Here is a 25,074-nt window from a genome sequence, read left to right as displayed (position 1 = left end):
TAACCACACCACCCAGGGGTGGTGATAAGCTATCTATATTATGCAAACAAGAGACCTATTGGATTTTCAAAACTCAATGTTTACTACCACTTGGTTACAACTCAGAATATGACATCATAAACTACTGGCAGAAATAAATAGACAAGCAGCAGAGATTTATATGAAATTCTTCATTTTTTAGATAAGTGAATATAAGAGATATTTCTCTAATTGGTCTATGTGTTTAAAATCTATTAATTATTGGTCTATAAGGGTTAAACACATAGATAAATCAGTAATTTCCATGTAGTTTAGTGGCAAACACTTCATCTTAATGTACGTTTCGATAGTGTTTTTAGTTATCTATCAATATGGTGACTGTTAATCTGTTTGATTACTTTAGATTTGCCAAAAAATAATTATATATTTGCTCTTCCTTACTGCTTTGTCTATGTACATTTTCATTTTCATTTTCATTTTGTTTGTCAATTGTCTACATACTAAGAGGCAGTTAGATATTTTCTCTTCCTCTATTAACTATGAAAGTAGATAGACTATCTCAAAATTTTCTTCACTTTTTGGTTTTATCATATATAGTGATCAAACCATAAAGGACTATGGTGAGACTGTTTGTATAACTGTTTCTGTTATAAAGTTAAATAACTTATCTAATTCTACAGTCCTATTGTCTTAGATATTTTAACTTGTATTCTGCCTATTTGTATTAACTCCTCAGATTGTACTTTCCATATTTGGTTCTTTATCTTCATTGTTTGTAAACTTTGTATTTACCATTTAATGTATATATTGTCTCGTATTATTCCCTATCCATGTTTAAAGGGAATTTGGTATGAACAGGGTTAAGGTGATTAGCAGTACACTTAATGTTTTTAACCAATGAATATGGCGTGTTCAGCATAAAAGGGAGCACCCCCTAACAGGTGTTATTCTATGATTACGGTCAATATGACTGAAACCGATCAGAGTTCTTTTGCTTGAATCACCTCCATGTTGCTGTATGTCCTTTGCATTGTTTTAAATGAATAAAGGATTTGCTAAACTTTTTTAACTGCTGCTTCACTTTGGAATTATTTTTTTAGTATTCTTAATAATTAAAAATTAAAATTGTTGGTAATAGTTGTTGAGAATTCTCAGTTTGCTGGTGCCATTGAATAGCACTTTCCTGCTGCCTTGCAGCCTGCTGTGAGCCAGGCCCACCTAGCCAATTGTTGCCAGCAATCATATTTCTTTTAACAGTATTGCAAAAATTGTCAATCATCACTGTTTTTACTGTCAGTAATCAGTCTCCTAGTGTCCTTGAATTGCATCTACCTCCTGCCTGCCAGCCTTTTGTGCCAGGCCGTCTTGCCAACTATTTACATCAATCATATTTTTTTGTCACAGTATAGTTACTAATTAAAATTAAAAAATTCTTGATTGTTGATGATCTTAATCCTCAGTTTGCTCGTGCCCTAGAATTGCACTTTTCTACAGCCTTCCAAGCCTGTGTGCCAGGCCTACTTGAAAAATATTTACACCAATCATATTTGTTGTGACAGTATTCTTAATAATTAAAAATTAAAATTTTTGGTAATAGTTGTTGTGAATCCTCAGTTTGCTGGTGCCATTGAACAGCACTTTCCTCCTGCCTTGCAGCCTGCTTTAAGCCAGGCCCACCTAGCCAATTGTTGCCAGCAATCATATTTCTTGTACCAGTATTGCAAAAATTGTCAATCATCACTGTTTTTACTGTCAGTAATCAGTCTCCTAGTGTCCTTAAATTGCATCTACCTCCTGCCTGCCAGCCTTTTGTGCCAGGCCGTCTTGCCAACTATTTACACCAATCATAATTTTTTGTCACAGTATAGTTACTAATTAAAATTAAAAAATTCTTGATTGATGATGATTTTAATCCTCAGTTTGCTCGTGCCCTAGAATTGCACTTTTCTACAGCCTTTCAAGCCTGTGTGCCAGGCCTACTTGAAAAATATTTACACCAATCATATTTGTTGTGACAGTATTCTTAATAATTAAAAATTAAAATTTTTGGTAATAGTTGTTGTGAATCCTCAGTTTGCTGGTGCCATTGAATAGCACTTTCCTCCTGCCTTGCAGCCTGCTGTGAGCCCGGCCCACCTAGCCAATTGTTGCCAGCAATCATATTTCTTGTAACAGTATTGCAAAAATTGTCAATCATCACTGTTTTGACTGTCAGTAATCAGTCTCCTAGTGTCCTTGAATTGCATTTTCCTCCTGCCTGCCAGCCTTTTGTGCCAGGCCATCTTGCCAACTATTTACACCAATCATAATTGTTGTCACAGTACAGTTACTAATTAAAATTAAAACATTCTTGATTGTTGATCTTAATCCTCAGTTTGCTTGTGCCCTATAATTATACTTTTCTACTGCCTTCCAAGCCTGTGTGCCAGGCCTACTTGAAAAATATTTACACCAATCATATTTGTTGTGACAGTATTCTTAATAATTAAAAATTAAAATTTTTGGTAATAGTTGTTGTGAATCCTCAGTTTGCTGGTGCCATTGAATAGCACTTTCCTCCTGCCCTGCAGCCTGCTTTAAGCCAGGCCCACCTAGCCAATTGTTGCCAGCAATCATATTTCTTGTAACAGTATTGCAAAAATTGTCAATCATCACTGTTTTTACTGTCAGTAATCAGTCTCCTAGTGTCCTTAAATTTCATCTACCTCCTGCCTGCCAGCCTTTTGTGCCAGGCCGTCTTGCCAACTATTTACACCAATCATAATTTTTTGTCACAGTATAGTTACTAATTAAAATTAAAAAATTCTTGATTGATGATGATTTTAATCCTCAGTTTGCTCGTGCCCTAGAATTGCACTTTTCTACAGCCTTTCAAGCCTGTGTGCCAGGCCTACTTGAAAAATATTTACACCAATCATATTTGTTGTGACAGTATTCTTAATAATTAAAAATTAAAATTTTTGGTAATAGTTGTTGTGAATCCTCAGTTTGCTGGTGCCATTGAATAGCACTTTCCTCCTGCCTTGCAGCCTGCTGTGTGCCAGGCCCACCTAGCCAATTGTTGCCAGCAATCATATTTCTTGTAACAGTATTGCAAACATTGTCAATCATCACTGTTTTGACTGTCAGTAATCAGTCTCCTAGTGTCCTTGAATTGCATTTACCTCCTGCCTGCCAGCCTTTTGTGCCAGGCCATCTTGCCAACTATTTACACCAATCATAATTGTTGTCACAGTACAGTTACTAATTAAAATTAAAAAAATTCTTGATTGTTGATCTTAATCCTCAGTTTGCTTGTGCCCTATAATTATACTTTTCTACTGCCTTCCAAGCCTGTGTGCCAGGCCTACTTGAAAAATATTTACACCAATCATATTTGTTGTGACAGTATTCTTAATAATTAAAAATTAAAATTTTTGGTAATAGTTGTTGTGAATCCTCAGTTTGCTGGTGCCATTGAATAGCACTTTCCTCCTGCCTTGCAGCCTGCTTTAAGCGAGGCCCACCTAGCCAATTGTTGCCAGCAATCATATTTCTTGTAACAGTATTGCAAAAATTGTCAATCATCACTGTTTTTACTGTCAGTAATCAGTCTCCTAGTGTCCTTAAATTGCATCTACCTCCTGCCTGCCAGCCTTTTGTGCCAGGCCGTCTTGCCAACTATTTACACCAATCATAATTTTTTGTCACAGTATAGTTACTAATTAAAATTAAAAAATTCTTGATTGATGATGATTTTAATCCTCAGTTTGTTCGTGCCCTAGAATTGCACTTTTCTACAACCTTTCAAGCCTGTGTGCCAGGCCTACTTGAAAAATATTTACACCAATCATATTTGTTGTGAAAGTATTCTTAATAATTAAAAATTAAAATTTTTGGTAATAGTTGTTGTGAATCCTCAGTTTGCTGGTGCCATTGAATAGCACTTTCCTCCTGCCTTGCAGCCTGCTGTGAGCCAGGCCCACCTAGCCAATTGTTGCCAGCAATCATATTTCTTGTAACAGTATTGCAAAAATTGTCAATCATCACTGTTTTGACTGTCAGTAATCAGTCTCCTAGTGTCCTTGAATTGCATTTACCTCCTGCCTGCCAGCCTTTTGTGCCAGGTCATCTTGCCAACTATTTACACCAATCATAATTGTTGTCACCGTACAGTTACTAATTAAAATTAAAAAAATCTTGATTGTTGATCTTAATCCTCAGTTTGCTTGTGCCCTATAATTATACTTTTCTACTGCCTTCCAAGCCTGTGTGCCAGGCCTACTTGAAAAATATTTACACCAATCATATTTGTTGTGACAGTATTCTTAATAATTAAAAATTAAAATTTTTGGTAATAGTTGTTGTGAATCCTCAGTTTGCTGGTGCCATTGAATAGCACTTTCCTCCTGCCTTGCAGCCTGCTTTAAGCCAGGCCCACCTGGCCAATTGTTGCCAGCAATCATATTTCTTGTAACAGTATTGCAAAAATTGTCAATCATCACTGTTTTTACTGTCAGTAATCAGTCTCCTAGTGTCCTTAAATTGCATCTACCTCCTGCCTGCCAGCCTTTTGTGCCAGGCCGTCTTGCCAACTATTTACACCAATCATAATTTTTTGTCACAGTATAGTTACTAATTAAAATTAAAAAATTCTTGATTGATGATGATTTTAATCCTCAGTTTGCTCGTGCCCTAGAATTGCACTTTTCTACAGCCTTTCAAGCCTGTGTGCCAGGCCTACTTGAAAAATATTTACACCAATCATATTTGTTGTGACAGTATTCTTAATAATTAAAAATTAAAATTTTTGGTAATAGTTGTTGTGAATCCTCAGTTTGCTGGTGCCATTGAATAGCACTTTCCTCCTGCCTTGCAGCCTGCTTTAAGCCAGGCCCACCTAGCCAATTGTTGCCAGCAATCATATTTCTTGTAACAGTATTGCAAAAATTGTCAATCATCACTGTTTTTACTGTCAGTAATCAGTCTCCTAGTGTCCTTAAATTGCATCTACCTCCTGCCTGCCAGCCTTTTGTGCCAGGCCGTCTTGCCAACTATTTACACCAATCATAATTTTTTGTCACAGTATAGTTACTAATTAAAATTAAAAAATTCTTGATTGATGATGATTTTAATCCTCAGTTTGCTCGTGCCCTAGAATTGCACTTTTCTACAGCCTTTCAAGCCTGTGTGCCAGGCCTACTTGAAAAATATTTACACCAATCATATTTGTTGTGACAGTATTCTTAATAATTAAAAATTAAAAATTTTGGTAATAGTTGTTGTGAATCCTCAGTTTGCTGGTGCCATTGAATAGCACTTTCCTCCTGCCTTGCAGCCTGCTGTGAGCCAGGCCCACCTAGCCAATTGTTGCCAGCAATCATATTTCTTGTACCAGTATTGCAAAAATTTTCAATCATCACTGTTTTTACTGTCAGTAATCAGTCTCCTAGTGTCCTTGAATTGCATCTACCTCCTGCCTGCCAGCCTTTTGTGCCAGGCCGTCTTGCCAACTATTTACACCAATCATAATTTTTGGTCACAGTATAGTTACTAATTAAAATTAAAAAATTCTTGATTGATGATGATTTTAATCCTCCGTTTGCTCGTGCCCTAGAATTGCACTTTTCTACAGCCTTTCAAGCCTGTGTGCCAGGCCTACTTGAAAAATATTTACACCAATCATATTTGTTGTGACAGTATTCTTAATAATTAAAAATTAAAATTTTTGGTAATAGTTGTTGTGAATCCTCAGTTTGCTGGTGCCATTGAATAGCACTTTCCTTCTGCCTTGAAGCCTGCTGTGAGCCAGGCCCACCTAGCTAATTGTTGCCAGCAATCATATTTCTTGTAACAGTATTGCAAAAATTGTCAATCATCACTGTTTTTACTGTCAGTAATCAGTCTCCTAGTGTCCTTGAATTGCATCTACCTCCTGTCTGCCAGCCTTTTGTGCCAGGCCGTCTTGCCAACTATTTACACCAATCATAATTTTTGGTCACAGTATAGTTACTAATTAAAATTAAAAAATACTTGATTGTTGATGAACTTAATCCTCAGTTTGCTCGTGCCCTAGAATTGCACTTTTCTACTGCCTTCCAAGCCTGTGTGCCAGGCCTACTTGAAAAATATTTACACCAATCATATTTGTTGTCACGGTATTCTTAGTAATTAAAAATTAAAATGTTTGTTAATAGTTTGTGTGAATCCTCAGTTTGCTGGTGCCAGTGAATTGCACTTTCCTCCTGCCTTGCAGCCTGCTGTGTGCCAGGCCCACCTAGCCAATTATTGTCAGCAATCATATTTCTTTTAACAGTATTGCAAAAATTGTCAATCATCACTGTTTTGACTGTCAGTAATCAGTCTCCTAGTGTCCTTGAATTGCATTTACCTCCTGCCTGCCAGCCTTTTGTGCCAGGCCATCTTGCCAACTATTTACACCAATCATAATTGTTGTCACAGTACAGTTACTAATTAAAATTAAAACATTCTTGATTGTTGATCTTAATCCTCAGTTTGCTTGTGCACTATAATTATACTTTTCTACTGCCTTCCAAGCCTGTGTGCCAGGCCTACTTGAAAAATATTTACACCAATCATATTTGTTGTGACAGTATTCTTAATATTTAAAAATTAAAATTTTTGGTAATAGTTGTTGTGAATCCTCAGTTTGCTGGTGCCATTGAATAGCACTTTCCTCCTGCCTTGCAGCCTGCTTTAAGCCAGGCCCACCTAGCCAATTGTTGCCAGCAATCATATTTCTTGTAACAGTATTGCAAAAATTGTCAATCATCACTGTTTTTACTGTCAGTAATCAGTCTCCTAGTGTCCTTAAATTGCATCTACCTCCTGCCTGCCAGCCTTTTGTGCCAGGCCGTCTTGCCAACTATTTACACCAATCATAATTTTTTGTCACAGTATAGTTACTAATTAAAATTAAAAAATTCTTGATTGATGATGATTTTAATCCTCAGTTTGTTCGTGCCCTAGAATTGCACTTTTCTACAGCCTTTCAAGCCTGTGTGCCAGGCCTACTTGAAAAATATTTACACCAATCATATTTGTTGTGAAAGTATTCTTAATAATTAAAAATTAAAATTTTTGGTAATAGTTGTTGTGAATCCTCAGTTTGCTGGTGCCATTGAATAGCACTTTCCTCCTGCCTTGCAGCCTGCTGTGAGCCAGGCCCACCTAGCCAATTGTTGCCAGCAATCATATTTCTTGTAACAGTATTGCAAAAATTGTCAATCATCACTGTTTTGACTGTCAGTAATCAGTCTCCTAGTGTCCTTGAATTGCATTTACCTCCTGCCTGCCAGCCTTTTGTGCCAGGTCATCTTGCCAACTATTTACACCAATCATAATTGTTGTCACCGTACAGTTACTAATTAAAATTAAAAAAATCTTGATTGTTGATCTTAATCCTCAGTTTGCTTGTGCCCTATAATTATACTTTTCTACTGCCTTCCAAGCCTGTGTGCCAGGCCTACTTGAAAAATATTTACACCAATCATATTTGTTGTGACAGTATTCTTAATAATTAAAAATTAAAATTTTTGGTAATAGTTGTTGTGAATCCTCAGTTTGCTGGTGCCATTGAATAGCACTTTCCTCCTGCCTTGCAGCCTGCTTTAAGCCAGGCCCACCTGGCCAATTGTTGCCAGCAATCATATTTCTTGTAACAGTATTGCAAAAATTGTCAATCATCACTGTTTTTACTGTCAGTAATCAGTCTCCTAGTGTCCTTAAATTGCATCTACCTCCTGCCTGCCAGCCTTTTGTGCCAGGCCGTCTTGCCAACTATTTACACCAATCATAATTTTTTGTCACAGTATAGTTACTAATTAAAATTAAAAAATTCTTGATTGATGATGATTTTAATCCTCAGTTTGCTCGTGCCCTAGAATTGCACTTTTCTACAGCCTTTCAAGCCTGTGTGCCAGGCCTACTTGAAAAATATTTACACCAATCATATTTGTTGTGACAGTATTCTTAATAATTAAAAATTAAAATTTTTGGTAATAGTTGTTGTGAATCCTCAGTTTGCTGGTGCCATTGAATAGCACTTTCCTCCTGCCTTGCAGCCTGCTTTAAGCCAGGCCCACCTAGCCAATTGTTGCCAGCAATCATATTTCTTGTAACAGTATTGCAAAAATTGTCAATCATCACTGTTTTTACTGTCAGTAATCAGTCTCCTAGTGTCCTTAAATTGCATCTACCTCCTGCCTGCCAGCCTTTTGTGCCAGGCCGTCTTGCCAACTATTTACACCAATCATAATTTTTTGTCACAGTATAGTTACTAATTAAAATTAAAAAATTCTTGATTGATGATGATTTTAATCCTCAGTTTGCTCGTGCCCTAGAATTGCACTTTTCTACAGCCTTTCAAGCCTGTGTGCCAGGCCTACTTGAAAAATATTTACACCAATCATATTTGTTGTGACAGTATTCTTAATAATTAAAAATTAAAAATTTTGGTAATAGTTGTTGTGAATCCTCAGTTTGCTGGTGCCATTGAATAGCACTTTCCTCCTGCCTTGCAGCCTGCTGTGAGCCAGGCCCACCTAGCCAATTGTTGCCAGCAATCATATTTCTTGTACCAGTATTGCAAAAATTTTCAATCATCACTGTTTTTACTGTCAGTAATCAGTCTCCTAGTGTCCTTGAATTGCATCTACCTCCTGCCTGCCAGCCTTTTGTGCCAGGCCGTCTTGCCAACTATTTACACCAATCATAATTTTTGGTCACAGTATAGTTACTAATTAAAATTAAAAAATTCTTGATTGATGATGATTTTAATCCTCCGTTTGCTCGTGCCCTAGAATTGCACTTTTCTACAGCCTTTCAAGCCTGTGTGCCAGGCCTACTTGAAAAATATTTACACCAATCATATTTGTTGTGACAGTATTCTTAATAATTAAAAATTAAAATTTTTGGTAATAGTTGTTGTGAATCCTCAGTTTGCTGGTGCCATTGAATAGCACTTTCCTTCTGCCTTGAAGCCTGCTGTGAGCCAGGCCCACCTAGCTAATTGTTGCCAGCAATCATATTTCTTGTAACAGTATTGCAAAAATTGTCAATCATCACTGTTTTTACTGTCAGTAATCAGTCTCCTAGTGTCCTTGAATTGCATCTACCTCCTGTCTGCCAGCCTTTTGTGCCAGGCCGTCTTGCCAACTATTTACACCAATCATAATTTTTGGTCACAGTATAGTTACTAATTAAAATTAAAAAATACTTGATTGTTGATGAACTTAATCCTCAGTTTGCTCGTGCCCTAGAATTGCACTTTTCTACTGCCTTCCAAGCCTGTGTGCCAGGCCTACTTGAAAAATATTTACACCAATCATATTTGTTGTCACAGTATTCTTAGTAATTAAAAATTAAAATGTTTGTTAATAGTTTGTGTGAATCCTCAGTTTGCTGGTGCCAGTGAATTGCACTTTCCTCCTGCCTTGCAGCCTGCTGTGTGCCAGGCCCACCTAGCCAATTATTGTCAGCAATCATATTTCTTTTAACAGTATTGCAAAAATTGTCAATCATCACTGTTTTGACTGTCAGTAATCAGTCTCCTAGTGTCCTTGAATTGCATTTACCTCCTGCCAGCCAGCCTTTTGTGCCAGGCCATCTTGCCAACTATTTACACCAATCATAATTGTTGTCACAGTACAGTTACTAATTAAAATTAAAACATTCTTGATTGTTGATCTTAATCCTCAGTTTGCTTGTGCCCTATAATTATACTTTTCTACTGCCTTCCAAGACTGTGTGCCAGGCCTACTTGAAAAATATTTACACCAATCATATTTGTTGTGACAGTATTCTTAATAATTAAAAATTAAAATTTTTGGTAATAGTTGTTGTGAATCCTCAGTTTGCTGTTGCCATTGAATTGCACTTTCCTCCTGCCTTGCAGTCTGCTGTGAGCTAGGCCCACCTAGCCAATTATTGCCAGCAATCATATTTCTTTTAACAGTATTGCAAAAATTGTCAATCATCACTATTTTGACTGTCAGTAATCAGTCTCCTAGTGTCCTTGAATTGCATCTACCTCCCGCTTGCCAGCCTTTTGTGCCAGGCCGTCTTGCCAACTATTTACACCAATCATAATTGTTGTCACAGTATAGTTACTAATTAAAATTAAAAATTTTTTGATTGTTGATCTTAATCCTCAGTTTGCTCGTGCCTTGAATTGAATTGAATTGCACTTTTCTACTGCCTGCCAGCCTGTGTGCCAGGCCCAACTTTCCAATTAGTGCCAGCAATCATATTTATTTTAACAGTATTGCAAAATTTGTCAATCATCACTGTTTTGACTGTCAATATGCAGTCTACTAGTGCCCTTGAATTGCATTTTCCTCCTGCCTGTGTGCCAGTCCCAACTAGTCAATTAGTGCCACCACATCTGCAGTCTACTAGTGGCCTTGAATTGCATTTTCCTCCTGCCTGCCTGCCTGCCTGTGTGCCAGTCCCAACTAGCCAATTAGTGCCACCACTCGTATTTATTGTAATAGGATTGGAATTTTTGTTAATCATAACTGTTTTGACTGTGATTCTTCAGTCTCCTAGTGCCATTGAATTGCAGTTTCCTTTCTCCCAGCGTGTGTGCCAGACAGGCCCATTTGCCAACTAGTGCCAAACAATCATATTTGTTGCCACAGTACTTGTAATATTTTAAAAAATTAACAATTTGTGATTTTTAAAACATCTGTCTTTTTTGTTGTTGTCAGTCTCACAGCGTATACTTTGCCCACTTTCACAGTGCCACCACTCAATTGGTGTAATAGTATTGTTATTGTCCATTTAAAAAAAAATGACAGGCAGAGGCAGGCCACCCCGCAGGTTCCGTGGTCATGGTGCTGTGATTCCTTTAGACCCTACAAATATGCACATTGTTCAGACGCCGGGTGCCAGGGGGGACGCAAAAATTTCTGAGGAGGACCTAGTTGAATGGCTAACACAGGACACCCAATCTTCTTCAGCTTCCGCTGCTAGTCCTCCTAACCTTGACGCACCATATAAGTCCAGCTGTGCTTTGGGCAGGTCTCAAGTCACCAGTGCCACTCCCCCGCCTGTCGCCACCACCAACACTAGCACCACAGCCGCTTCACTTGATATGTCACAGGAGTTATTGACACATCATTTGGAGGAAATGAGTGATGCGCAACCATCATTGACAGAGGATGTAGATAATAGTGATCAGTCTCAGTCAGGCAGCATTACCGACATGGAGGTACGGTGTGATGATGATGATGATGTTGTACCCGCTGCTGCTTCCTTTCTTGATGTTTCAGATACAAATTAAGTGGTGGATGATGATGGGTTGTTGGTGGATGTCACGTGGGTGCCTGCTAGAAGAGAAGAAGAAGAGGAGGAAAGTTCAGATGGGGAGCCAGAGAGGAGTAGGAGACGATTTGGAAGCACAGGGAGGTCGTCTCAAGGAGCTAGTGGCACAGTCAGACAGCATGCATCGTCACCAGGGGTCAGCCAGACAGCACGCTGACGCCCATCAACGCATGCTGTTGCCACCACCAGAATGCCGTCATCGCAGAGCTCAGCAGTGTGGCATTTTTTTTGTGTGTCTGCCTCTGACAACAGCGATGACATTTGCAACCTGTGCCAAAAGAAACTGAGTCGTGGGAAGTCCAACAACCACCTAGGTACAACTGCTTTGCGAAGGCACATGGTCTCCCATCACAAAGGCTGATGGGAAGAACACATGAGTAGAAGCAGCACACAAAGTGAAAGCCGCCCTCCTCCTCCTGCTCCAGCATCTTCAGCCACGTCAACCAGTGCTGTCCTCCTTGCCCCCTCTAAACCATACTCCACTCAGTCTCTCTTACATAGCAGTTCCTGGTCATCTGCCCACAGTCAGGTGTCTGTCAAGGACATGTTTGAGCGTAAGAAGCCAATTTCTCAAAGTCACCCCCTTGCCCGGCATCTGACAGCTGGCTTGTCTGAACTCTTAGCCCACCAGCTTTTACCATACAAGCTGGTGGAGTCTGATGCTTTCAAAAAATTTGTATCTATTGGGACACCACAGTGGAAGGTACCTGGCAGAAATTTCTTTTCACAAAAGGCAATCCCAAACCTGTACTCTGTTGTGAGAAAGGAAGTTATGGCATGTCTGGCACACAGCGTTGGGGCAAGGGTCCATATGACCATGGATAGCTGGTCTGCAAAGCATGGTCAGGGCAAGTATATCACCTACACTGCGCATTGGGAAACCTGCTGACTTCTGACAAGCATGGAATGCGTGGCTCTGCTAAAGAGTTGGTGACACCGCCACGACTTGCAGGCAGGCCTGCTGCTACCTCCTCTACTCCTCCTACTCCATCCTCTTCCATAACCTCTTCCTCGGCTGAGTCCTCTTCAACTTCTGCGTTTTGCTCCACATCTATGGCACCCCCCAGCTCCCCAGGTACTATGCTACATCCTGGGTACGGCAGTGTCACGCCGTCTTGGGGTTGACTTGCCTGAAAGCGGAGAGTCACACCGCACCAGCACTCCTGACCGCCCTGAACGCACAGGTGGATCAGTGGCTGACTCTGCACCAACTGGAGATTGGCAAGGTTGTTTCTGACAATGGAAGTAATTTGGTGGCGGCATTGAAATTGGGCAAGTTGACACATGTGCCGTGCATGGCACATGTGTGTAATCTAATTGTACAACGATTTGTCCATAAGTACCCAGGCTTACAGGACGTCCTGAAGCAGGCCAGGAAGGTGTGTGGCCATTTCAGGCGTTCCTATATGGCCATGGCTCACTTGTCCGATATCCAGCATCGAAACAACCTGCCAGTTAGGCGTTTGATTTGTGACAGCCCGACGCGGTGGAATTCAACACTCCTAATGTTTGACCGCCTGCTCCAACAAGAAAAAGCTGTTAATGAGTATTTGTATGACCGGGGTGCTAGGCCAGCCTCTGGGGAGCTGGGGATATTTTTTTCCAAATTACTGGACACTCATGCGCAATGCCTGTAGGCTCATGCGTCCTTTTGAGGAGGTGACAAACTTTGTCAGTTGCACCGAAGGCACCATCAGCGACATCATACCGTTTGTTTTCTTCCTGGAGCGTGCCCTGCGAAGAGTGCTGGATCAGGCAGTAGATGAGCGTGAAGAGGAAGCGGGAGAGTTGTGGTGTCCATCACCCCCACAAACAGCCGAATCAGCATCGCTTGCTGGACCTGCGGCAACGCAGGAAGAGGATTGTGCAGAAGAGGAGTCAGAGGAGGAATGTGGCTTTGAGGAGGAGGAGGAGGAAGACTGAGCACAACAGTCATCCCAGGGTGCTCGTTGTTGTCACCTCTCTGGTACCCGTGGTGTTGTACGTGGCTGGGGGGAAGAAGATACCATCAGTGAGATCAGTGAGGAGGAGGAACGGGACATGATTAGCTCAGCATCCAACCTTGTTCAAATGGGTTCTTACATGCTGTCGTGCCTGTTGAGGGACCCTCGTATAAAAAAGCTGAAGGAAAATGACCTGTACTGGGTGTCCATGCTCCTCGACCCCCGGTATAAGCATAAAGTGCCTGAAATGTTACCAAATTCCCGCAAGTCGGAAAGGATGGAGCATTTTCATAATAAATTAAAAACTATGCTTTACACAGCGTATAAGGGTGATGTCACAGCACCACGGGAATGTAACAGGGGAAGAGATGAAATTAATCCTCCTCCTCCTCCTCCTCCCACGACCACGGCGGCAAGGACCGGACGCTTTCCTGACGACTTGTTGATGGAGGACATGCGTACCTTTTTAACTCCCATGCACCATCAGAGCCTTTCGGGATCCAACCTTAGAGAAAGACTCAACCGATAGGTAGCAGACTACCTAGCTTTAACTGCGGATCTCGACACTCTCAGGAGCGATGGACCCCTTGACTACTGGGTGTGCAGGCTGGACTTGTGGTCTGAGCTATCCCAATTTGCAATGGAACTTCTGGCCTGCCCCGCTTCAAGTGTCCTGTCCGAAAGGACTTTCAGTGCAGCAGGAGGTTTTGTCACTGAGAAGAGAAGTCGCCTAGGTCAAAAAAGCCTTGACTATCTCACTTTTATAAAAATGAATGAGGGCTGGATCCCGAAGGGACTGACATTGGGCGATACATTTGAATAAAAAAGGCCTGATGATGAGATGAGCTGGCTTGGGCTACAACTGGTACACAGGCTGGCCTTTTTTTTTGGTTATAAAGCCGGAGGACTTGCTTGACTTATCCACCAACAACTAGTGTTCAAGCCACAAGCTTTAAGGGCACTTTTTAAATTTTTTACAAACATCAATTTTTCTGGCCGCTGCTACAGCAGTTGCTACAACAATACCCAATTTTTTCAGTCATTTGTACATTTCTAATTTTTCTGGCCTCTGTGCAGCTCTGTGGGTACAAAACTCAAATAAAAAAAATAAGGCACATAACAATAGTGATTAAACTGTTACGAATTGTACAACTTAGCATTAGCAAACCACTCATATCTGGTGGACCATTAAATTGAACGTAAAATGCCACAAATTTGAAGGAGGAGGACTGACCAAGCATCTTTATCCGTCTCTTGGTTGCTCTAAATTATCTCCGTGTTCCATCTATGCCATACCTGTACTCTATTGTGCAAAAGGGTGGCATATGTGGTGTTTCATGCTGTTGTGCCTGTTGTGGGTCGTGGCCCATGGTATAAAAAGGCTGAAGGAGAACGACCTGTAATGGGTGGCCCATCAAATTTTTAGAAAAATGTTCCTGGTTCCTCTCAATTATCTCTGGGTTTCTAAAATGAATGCCATACCTGTACTCGCTTGTGCAAAAGGATGGCATATGTGGTGGTGTTTCCTGCAGTAGTTTCTGTTGAGGGTGCTGGACCCTCTTATAAAAAAGCTGAAGAAGAACAACCTGGAGTGGGAGTCCAAGCATGGTTTTTGGGGCTATTTCACTTTTCGTTTTGTGGGTTTCTAAAATCAATGCCGTACCAGCACTCTATTGTTCAAAAGGATGCCATATGTTCTCTTTCCTGCTGGTATTTTGTTTGAGGGTCCTGGACCCTCTTATAAAAAGGACTAAGGAGAAAGAGGTGTACTGGGTGTCCACTCAATTTTTTTTTCTATTTCACATTCGCCCAAAATTATCTCTGGGTTTGTAAAATCAATGCTGTACCTGTACTCTATTGTTAAAAAGGATGCCATACGTCCTGTTTCCTGCTGGTCTTTTTTTTGAGGGTCCTGGACCCTCTTATAAAAAGGCCGAAGGAGAAAGAAGTGTACTGGGTGTCCATCGAATCATTTGTTTGATTCAAATTCCCGGTTGCAACAAATTATCTCCGGGTTTCTAAAATCAATGCCTTTCCTGTACTCTAATTTTCAAAAGGATGCCATATGTCCTCTTTCCTGCTGCTGGTTTCGTGGAGGGTAATGTAGCCTCTGCTAAAAAAAGGCCTAAGGATAAATAAGTGTACTGGGTGTCTAATCAATCCTTTTTTAGATTTCACGGTTGCAACAAATTATCCCAGGGTTTCTAAAATCAATGCCTTTCCTGTAATCTATTAGTCACAAGGATGCCATATGTCCTCTTTCATGCTGTTGTTTCTGTTGAGGCTCCGGGAGCCCCTTATAAAAAGTCCTAAGGATAAAGAAGTGTACTGGGTGTATAATCTATGTTTTTTTAGATTTCACGGTTGCAACTAATGATCTCTGTGTTTCTAAAATCAATGCCTTTCATGTAATCTAATTTTCAAAAGGATGCCATATGTCCTCTTTCATGCTGCTGGTTTTGTGGAGGGTCCTGGAGCCTCTGCTAAAAAGGCCTAAGGATAAAGAAGTGTAATGGGTGTATAATCTATGTTTTCTTAGATTTCACGGTTGCAACTAATGATCTCTGTGTTTCTAAAATCAATGCCTTTCCTGTAATCTAATTTTCAAAAGGATGACATATGTCCTCTTTCCTGCTGCTGGTTTTGTGGAGGGTCCTGGAGCCTCTGCTAAAAAAAGACCTAAGGATAAATAAGTGTACTGGGTTTCTAATCAATCTTTTTTGGTTGCAACAAATTATCCCAGGGTTTCTAAAATCAATGCCTTTCCTGTAATCTATTAGTCACAAGGATGCCATATGTCCTCTTTCATGCTGTTGTTTCTGTTGAAGCTCCGGGAGCCTATTATAAAAAGGCCTAAGGATAAAGAAGTGTACTGGGTGTATAATCTATGGCCTAGATTTGGAGTTTGGCGGTAGCCGTGAAAACCAGCGTTAGAGGCTCCTAACGCTGGTTTTAGGCTACTGCCGGTATTTGGAGTCACTCAAAAAAGGGTCTAACGCTCACTTTTCAGCCGCAACTTTTCCATACTGCAGATCCCCTTACGTCAATTGCGTATCCTATCTTTTCAATGGGATCTTTCTAACTCCGGTATTTAGAGTCGTGGCTGAAGTGAGCTTTAGAAATCTAATGACAAAACTCCAGCCGCAGCAAAAAGCCAGGAGTTAAGAGCTTTCTGGGCTAACGCCGGTTCATAAAGCTCTTAACTACTGTACTCTAAAGTACACTAACACCCATAAACTACCTATGTACCCCTAAACCGAGGTTCCCCCACATCGCCGCCACTTGATTAAATTTTTTTAACCCCTAATCTGCCGACCGCCACCTACGTTATACTTATGTACCCCTAATCTGCTGCTCCTAACACCGCCGACCCCTGTATTATATTTATTAACCCCTAACCTGCCCCCCACAACGTCGCAGCCAGCTACCTGCAATAATTAACTCCTAATCTGCGGACCGCAAAGAGCCTCCACCTACATTATAGCTATGTACCCCTAATCTGCTGCCCCTAACACCGCCGACCCCTATATTATATTTATTAACCCCTAATCTGCCCCCCTCAATGTCGCCTCCGCCTGCCTACACTTATTAACCCCTAATCTGCCGAGCGGACCTGAGCGCTACTATTATAAAGTTATTAACCCCTAATCCGCCTCACTAACCCTATAATAAATAGTATTAACCCCTAATCTGCCCTCCCTAACATCGCCGACACCTAACTTCAATAATTAACCCCTAATCTGCCGACTGGAGCTCACCGCTATTCTAATAAATGGATTAACCCCTAAAGCTAAGTCTAACCCTAACACTAACACCCCCCTAAATTAAATATAATTTTAATCTAACGAAATTAATTAACTCTTATTAAATAAATTATTCCTATTTAAAGATAAATACTTACCTGTAAAATAAACCCTAATATAGCTACAATATAAATTATAATTATATTATAGCTATTTTAGGATTAATATTTATTTTACAGGTAACTTTGTAATTATTTTAACCAGGTACAATAGCTATTAAATAGTTAAGAACTATTTAATAGCTAAAATAGTTAAAATAATTACAAATATACCTGTAAAATAAATCCTAACCTAAGTTACAATTAAACCTAACACTACACTATCAATAAATAAATTAAATACAATTCCTACAAATAAATACAATGAAATAAACTAACTAAAGTACAAAAAATAAAAAAGAACTAAGTTACAAAAAATAAAAAAATATTTACAAACATTAGAAATATATTACAACAATTTTAAACTAATTACACCTACTCTAAGCCCCCTAATAAAATAACAAAGCCCCCCAAAATAAAAAAAAATGCCCTACCCTATTCTAAATTACTAAAGTTCAAAGCTCTTTTACCTTACCAGCCCTGAACAGGGCCCTTTGCGGGGCATGCCCCAAGAAGTTCAGCTCTTTTGCCTGTAAAAAAAAACATACAATACCCTCCCCAACATTACAACCCACCACCCACATACCCCTAATATAACCCAAACCCCCCTTAAATAAACCTAACACTAAGCCCCTGAAGATCTTCCTACCTTATCTTCACCTAACCAGGTATCACCGATCCGTCCTGGCTCCAAAATCTTCATCCAAGCACAAGCGGGGGCTAGACATCCATCATCCGACGGCTGAAGAAGTCCAGAAGAGGGTCCAAAGTCTTCATCCTATCCGGGAAGAAGAGTAGATCCAGACCGGCAACCATAAAAAATGATCGGAACAGCCAATAGAATGCGAGCTCAATCTGATTGGCTGATTGGATCAGCCAATCGGATTGAACTTGATTCTGATTGGCTGATTCCATCAGCCAATCAGAATATTCCTACCTTAATTCCGATTGGCTGATAGAATCCTATCAGCCAATCGGAATTCGAGGGACGCCATCTTGGATGACGTCATTTAAAGGAACCGTCATTCGTCGTTCAGTCGTCGGCCAGGATGGATGTTCCTCGTCGGAGGTCTTCAGGATGCTGCCGCTCCGCTCCGGATGGATGACAATAGAAGATCCCGCTTGGATGAAGACTTCAATCGGATGGAAGACCTCTTCTTCCCCGCTTGGATGAAGACTTCTACCGGATGGAGGACCTCTTCTTGCTCTTCTTGCTCCGCTTGGATCAAGAATTTGGCTCGGCTGGGTGAAGACGACTCAAGGTAGGGAGATCTTCAGGGGCTTAGTGTTAGGTTTATTTAAGGGGGGTTTGGGTTAGATTAGGGGTATGTGGGTGGTGGGTTGTAAAGTTGGGGGGGGGGGTATTGTATGTTTTTTTTTACAGGCAAAAGAGCTGAACTTCTTGGGGCATGCCCCACAAAGGGCCCTGTTCAGGGCTGGTAAGGTAAAAGAGCTTTGAACTTTAGTAATTTGGAATAGGGTAGGGCATTTTTTTATTTTGGGGGGCTTTGTTATTTTATTAGGGGGCTTAGAGTAGGTGTAATTAGTTTAAAATTGTTGTAATATATTTCTAATGTTTGTAAATATTTTTTTATTTTTTGTAACTTAGTTCTTTTTTATTTTTTGTACTTTAGCTTTAAATAGGAATAATTTATTTAAGAAGAGTTAATTAATTTCGTTAGATTTAAATTAAATTTAATTTAGAGGGTGTTAGTGTTAGGGTTAGACTTAGCTTTAGGGGTTAATACATTTATTAGAATAGCGGTGAGCTCCGGTCGGCAGATTAGGGGTTAATAATTGAAGTTAGGTGTCGGCGATGTTAGGGAGGGCAGATTAGGGGTTAATACTATTTATTATAGGGTTAGTGAGGCGGATTAGGGGTTAATAACTTTATAATAATAGCGGTGCGGTCCGCTCGGCAGATTAGGGGTTAATAAGTGTAGGCAGGTGGATGCGACGTTGTGGGGGGCAGATTAGGGGTTAATAAATATAATATAGGGGTCGGCGATGTTAGGGCAGCAGATTAGGGGTACATTGGGATAATGTAGGTAGCGGCGGTTTATGGAGCGGCAGATTAGGGGTTAATAATAATATGCAGGGGTCAGCGATAGCGGGAGCGGCAGATTAGGGGTTAATAAGTGTAAGGTTAGTGGTGTTTAGACTCGGGGTACATGTTAGAGTGTTAGGTGCAGACGTAGGAAGTGTTTCCCCATAGTAAACAATGGGGCTGCGTTAGGAGCTGAACGCGGCTTTTTTGCAGGTGTTAGGTTTTTTTTCATCTCAAACAGCCCCATTGTTTCCTATGGGGGAATCGTGCACGAGCACGTTTTTGAGGCTGGCCGCATCCGTAAGCAACTCTGGTATTGAGAGTTGCATTTGCGTTAAATATGCTCTACGCTCCTTTTTTGGAGCCTAACGCTGACATTATATGGACTCTCAATACCAGAGTTATTTTAAAGGTGCGGCCAGAAAAAAGCCAGCGTTAGCTACGCGAGTCCTTACCGACAAAACTCTAAATCTAGCCGTATGTTTTTTGAGATTTCACGGTTGCAACTAATGATCTCTGTGTTTCTAAAATCAATGCCTTTCCTGTAATCTAATTTTCAAAAGGATGCCATATGTCCTCTTTCATGCTGCTGGTTTTGTGGAGGGTCCTGGAGCCTCTGCTAAAAAGGCCTAAGGATAAAGAAGTGTACTGGGTGTATAATCTAAGTTTTTATAGATTTCACGGTTGCAACTAATGATCTCTGTGTTTCTAAAATCAATGCCTTTCCAGAAATCTATTTTTCTAAAGGATGCCATATGTCCTCTTTCCTGCTGCTGGTTTTGTTGAGGGTCCTGGAGCCTCTGCTAATAAGGCCTAAGGATAAATAAGTGTACTGGGTGTCTAATCCAGTTTTTTTTAGATTTCCCGGTTGCAACAAATTATCTCTGGGTTTCTCAAATCAATGCCTTTAATGAAATCTATTGTTCAAAAGGATGCCATATGTCCTCTTTCCTTTTTTTTTTTTTTTCTCTGTATTTTTGTTTATTTTAGAAAATGTAATGCACTTATAGGTTCACTAAGATTATGACTTTGCACACTGCCATTTTCCATGCAGCATTTTGACATGTTGTGTGATATGACTAGAAGAATGGTATGTTTTGAATCTGCTGAGCATAATAAAAAAATAATAATAATAATTTAACTTGAGTTAAAAACTGAAGCATGACTTCAGGAGTCAGGTGTGGTCGTAGGTAGTGGTTGTTAGCAGATTCTTTTTAATGCAAATTGCAATTGCCACAGAGTGCATAAAATGTGTGTCACTAGTCCAAATCTTACCTTTTTTTTTCATTCAGGGGTGTCCGGCGCCATATTGGAAAGGCAAAAAACAGGTCTCCGTACCCGTTGATATAAGGGGTGACTAGTGCTTTTACCAGGCTCCTCTTGGATAGCCCCAGAAAGTGTGACTATGAATCCCAAAAAGAAAATTAAATTAAGGTTGAAAACTAACTCCAAAGTAACTTGTAAGACCTGGAGCTCCTCAAACACACGTCCTACCGCAACAGCTATAGGCTCCGCCCCCCAAATCTTACCTTTTTAATGCCAATTGATATTGCCACAGCTGGAACAACAGTAAATAACATGTGCGTCACCACAGTCTCCGAAGCTGTTGTCGGATGTATACAAAAACACTGATAAAGTATTCCTTTAGGAGCGCAAAGAGATGGCTACCGGAACACTCCAGGAACTTCCCAAGAGTTGCTGTCTTGTGTTTCTGGTTATGTTGGAGACATCTGGGTAGTGTACAGGGAGGCCCAAAATCCTCTTCATCTCTGTGCACCACAGGACAGGACGTCCTTGTCATCCATAAGCACATGAAATTGCTTGCATTTTCCTTGCTTCAAGAAGTTCAGCTTTTGTGGTGATAGTACAGAATTAAATAAACTTTGGTTTCCTACCATACTCAAGACAATCTTGTAGTTCAAGCTTCGGACTTGCTGTGGGAAACAGTGGCCTGTCCATACCAGGAAGATGATTTAGACAGAAGTAATGGGCTCTGATTGCAGGTGACACATGTTTATCGTCAATCATCAAAGGGGTTGCGTGCATAATATTTGTCCAGAGCCACAACATTTGCAAACAGCCAGAAGAAAGGTCAGTTCTCACCAGCCTTAAATTGAGCTTTAATTACCAAATGGTGATATTCAAAAAATAGACAAATAGTGCCTTAAAAAACACATTTGCAATATGGATTCACCAGAGCAAGGTCATTGCAAGTACTTCCCACGATATCAAAATTAAAATGCCACAACTCCGCAATCTTCCCCTTCACATTATTATTGTCACACTACATTGTACTCCTATGCCCACCTCACTGCTCTTGATTTTGTTGAGGGTCCTGGAGCCTCTGCTAAAAAGGCCTATGGATAAATAAGTGTACTGGGTGTCAAATCAATGTTTTTTTTCTATTTCCCGGGTCATATAAATGATCTCTGGGATTCTAAAATCAATGCCTTTCCTGTAATCTATTATTCAAAAGGATGACATATGTCCTCTTTCATGCTGTTGTTTCGGTTGAGGCTCCGGGACCCTCTTATTAAAAAGGCCTGAGGATAAATAAGTGTACTGGGTGTCTAATCAATGTTTTTTTCTATTTCCCGGTTGCAAATAATGATCTGTGGGTTTCTAAAATCAATGCCTTTCCTGTAATCTATTATTCAAAAGGATGACATCTGTCCTCTTTCATGCTGTTGTTTCGGTTGAGGCTCCGGGACCCTCTTATTAAAAAGGCCTGAGGAAAAATAAGTGTACTGGGTGTCTAATCAATGTTTTTTTCTATTTCACGGTTGCAAATAATGATCTGTGGGTTTCTAAAATCAATGCCTTTCCTGTAATCTATTATTCAAAAGGATGACATATGTCCTCTTTCATGCTTTTGTTTCGGTTGAGGCTCCGGGACCCTCTTATTGAAAAGGCCTGAGGAAAAATAAGTGTACTGGGTGTCTAATCAATGTTTTTTTCTATTTCCCGGATCATAGAAATGATCTCTGGGATTCTAAAATCAATGCCTTTCCTGTAATCTATTATTCAAAAGGATGACATATCTCCTCTTTCATGCTGTTGTTTCGGTTGAGGCTCCGGGACCCTCTTATTAAAAAGGCCTGAGGATAAATAAGTGTACTGGGTGTCTAATCAATGTTTTTTTCTATTTCCCGGGTCATATAAATGATCTCTGGGATTCTAAAATCAATGCCTTTCCTGTAATCTATTATTCAAAAGGATGATATATCTCCTCTTTCATGCTGTTGTTTCGGTTGAGGCTCCGGGACCCTCTTATTAAAAAGGCCTGAGGAAAAATAAGTGTACTGGGTGTCTAATCAATGTTTTTTTCTATTTCCCGGGTCATATAAATGATCTCTGGGATTCTAAAATCAATGCCTTTCCTGTAATCTATTATTCAAAAGGATGCCATTTGTCCTCTTGCATGCTGTTGTTTCGTTTGAGGCTCCGGGACCCTCTTATTAAAAAGGCCTGAGGATAAATAAGTTTACTGGGTGTCTAATCAATGTTTTTTTCTACTTCCTGGGTCATATAAATGATCTCTGGGATTCTAAAATCAATGACTTTCCTGTAATCTATTATTCAAAAGGATGAAATATGTCCTCTTTCATGCTGTTGTTTCGGTTGAGGCTCCGGGACCCTCTTATTAAAAAGGCCTGAGAATAAATAAGTGTACTGGGTGTCTAATCAATGTTTTTTTCTATTTCCCGGGTCATATAAATGAGCTCTGGGATTCTAAAATCAATGCCTTTCCTGTAATCTATTATTCAAAAGGATGACATATCTCCTCTTTCATGCTGTTGTTTCGGTTGAGGCTCCGGGACCCTCTTATTAAAAAGGCCTGAGGATAAATAAGTGTACTGGGTGTCTAATCAATGTTTTTCTCTATTTCCCGGGTCATATAAATGATCTCTGGGATTCTAAAATCAATGCCTTTCCTGTAATCTATTATTCAAAAGGATGACATATGTCCTCTTTCATGCTGTTGTTTCGGTTGAGGCTCCGGGACCCTCTTATTAAAAAGGCCTGAGAATAAATAAGTGTACTGTGTGTCTAATCAATGATTTTTTCTATTTCCCGGGTCATATAAATGATCTCTGTGATTCTAAAATCAATACCTTTCCTGTAATCTATTATTCAAAAGGATGACATATGTCCTCTTTCATGCTGTTGTTTCGGTTGAGGCTCCGGGACCCTCTTATTAAAAAGGCCTCAGAATAAATAAGTGTACTGGGTGTCTAATCAATGATTTTTTCTATTTCCCGGGTCATATAAATGATCTCTGTGATTCTAAAATCAATACCTTTCCTGTAATCTATTATTCAAAAGGATGACATATGTCCTCTTTCATGCTGTTGTTTCGGTTGAGGCTCCGGGACCCTCTTATTAAAAAGGCCTGAGGATAAATAAGTGTACTGGGTGTCTAATCAATGATTTTTTCTATTTCCCGGGTCATATAAATGATCTTTGGGATTCTAAAATCAATGCCTTTCCTGTAATCTATTATTCAAAAGGATGACATATCTCCTCTTGCATGCTGTTGTTTTGGTTGAGGCTCCGGGACCCTCTTATTAAAAAGGCCTGAGGATAAATAAGTGTACTGGGTGTCTAATCAATGTTTATTTCTATTTCCCGGGTCATATAAATGATCTCTGGGATTCTAAAATCAATGCCTTTCCTGTAATCTATTATTCAAAAGGATGACATATCTCCTCTTTCATGCTGTTGTTTCGGTTGAGGCTCCGGGACCCTCTTATTAAAAAGGCCTAAGAATAAATAAGTGTACTGGGTGTCTAATCAATGTTTTTCTCTATTTCCCGGGTCATATAAATGATCTCTGGGATTCTAAAATCAATGCCTTTCCTGTAATCTATTATTCAAAAGGATGACATATGTCCTCTTTCATGCTGTTGTTTCGGTTGAGGCTCCGGGACCCTCTTATTAAAAAGGCCTGAGAATAAATAAGTGTACTGTGTGTCTAATCAATGATTTTTTCTATTTCCCGGGTCATATAAATGATCTCTGTGATTCTAAAATCAATATCTTTCCTGTAATCTATTATTCAAAAGGATGACATATGTCCTCTTTCATGCTGTTGTTTCGGTTGAGGCTCCGGGACCCTCTTATTAAAAAGGCCTGAGAATAAATAAGTGTACTGGGTGTCTAATCAATGATTTTTTCTATTTCCCGGGTCATATAAATGATCTCTGTGATTCTAAAATCAATACCTTTCCTGTAATCTATTATTCAAAAGGATGACATATGTCCTCTTTCATGCTGTTGTTTCGGTTGAGGCTCCGGGACCCTCTTATTAAAAAGGCCTGAGGATAAATAAGTGTACTGGGTGTCTAATCAATGATTTTTTCTATTTCCCGTGTCATATAAATGATCTTTGGGATTCTAAAATCAATGCCTTTCCTGTAATCTATTATTCAAAAGGATGACATATCTCCTCTTGCATGCTGTTGTTTTGGTTGAGGCTCCGGGACCCTCTTATTAAAAAGGCCTGAGGATAAATAAGTGTACTGGGTGTCTAATCAATGTTTATTTCTATTTCCCGGGTCATATAAATGATCTCTGGGATTCTAAAATCAATGCCTTTCCTGTAATCTATTATTCAAAAGGATGACATATCTCCTCTTTCATGCTGTTGTTTCGGTTGAGGCTCCGGGACCCTCTTATTAAAAAGGCCTAAGAATAAATAAGTGTACTGGGTGTCTAATCAATGTTTTTTTCTATTTCCCGGGTCATATAAATGAGCTCTAGGATTCTAAAATCAATGCCTTTCCTGTAATCTATTATTAGAAAGGATGACATATGTCCTCTTTCATAATGTTTTTTCTGTTGAGGCTCCGGGAGCCTCTTATAAAAAGGCCTAAGGA

Source organism: Bombina bombina, chromosome 4 (genome assembly GCF_027579735.1).
Source record: "Bombina bombina isolate aBomBom1 chromosome 4, aBomBom1.pri, whole genome shotgun sequence".
In the NCBI taxonomy this organism is placed as follows: domain Eukaryota; kingdom Metazoa; phylum Chordata; class Amphibia; order Anura; family Bombinatoridae; genus Bombina; species Bombina bombina.
Note: the sequence above shows the minus strand (reverse complement) of the source record.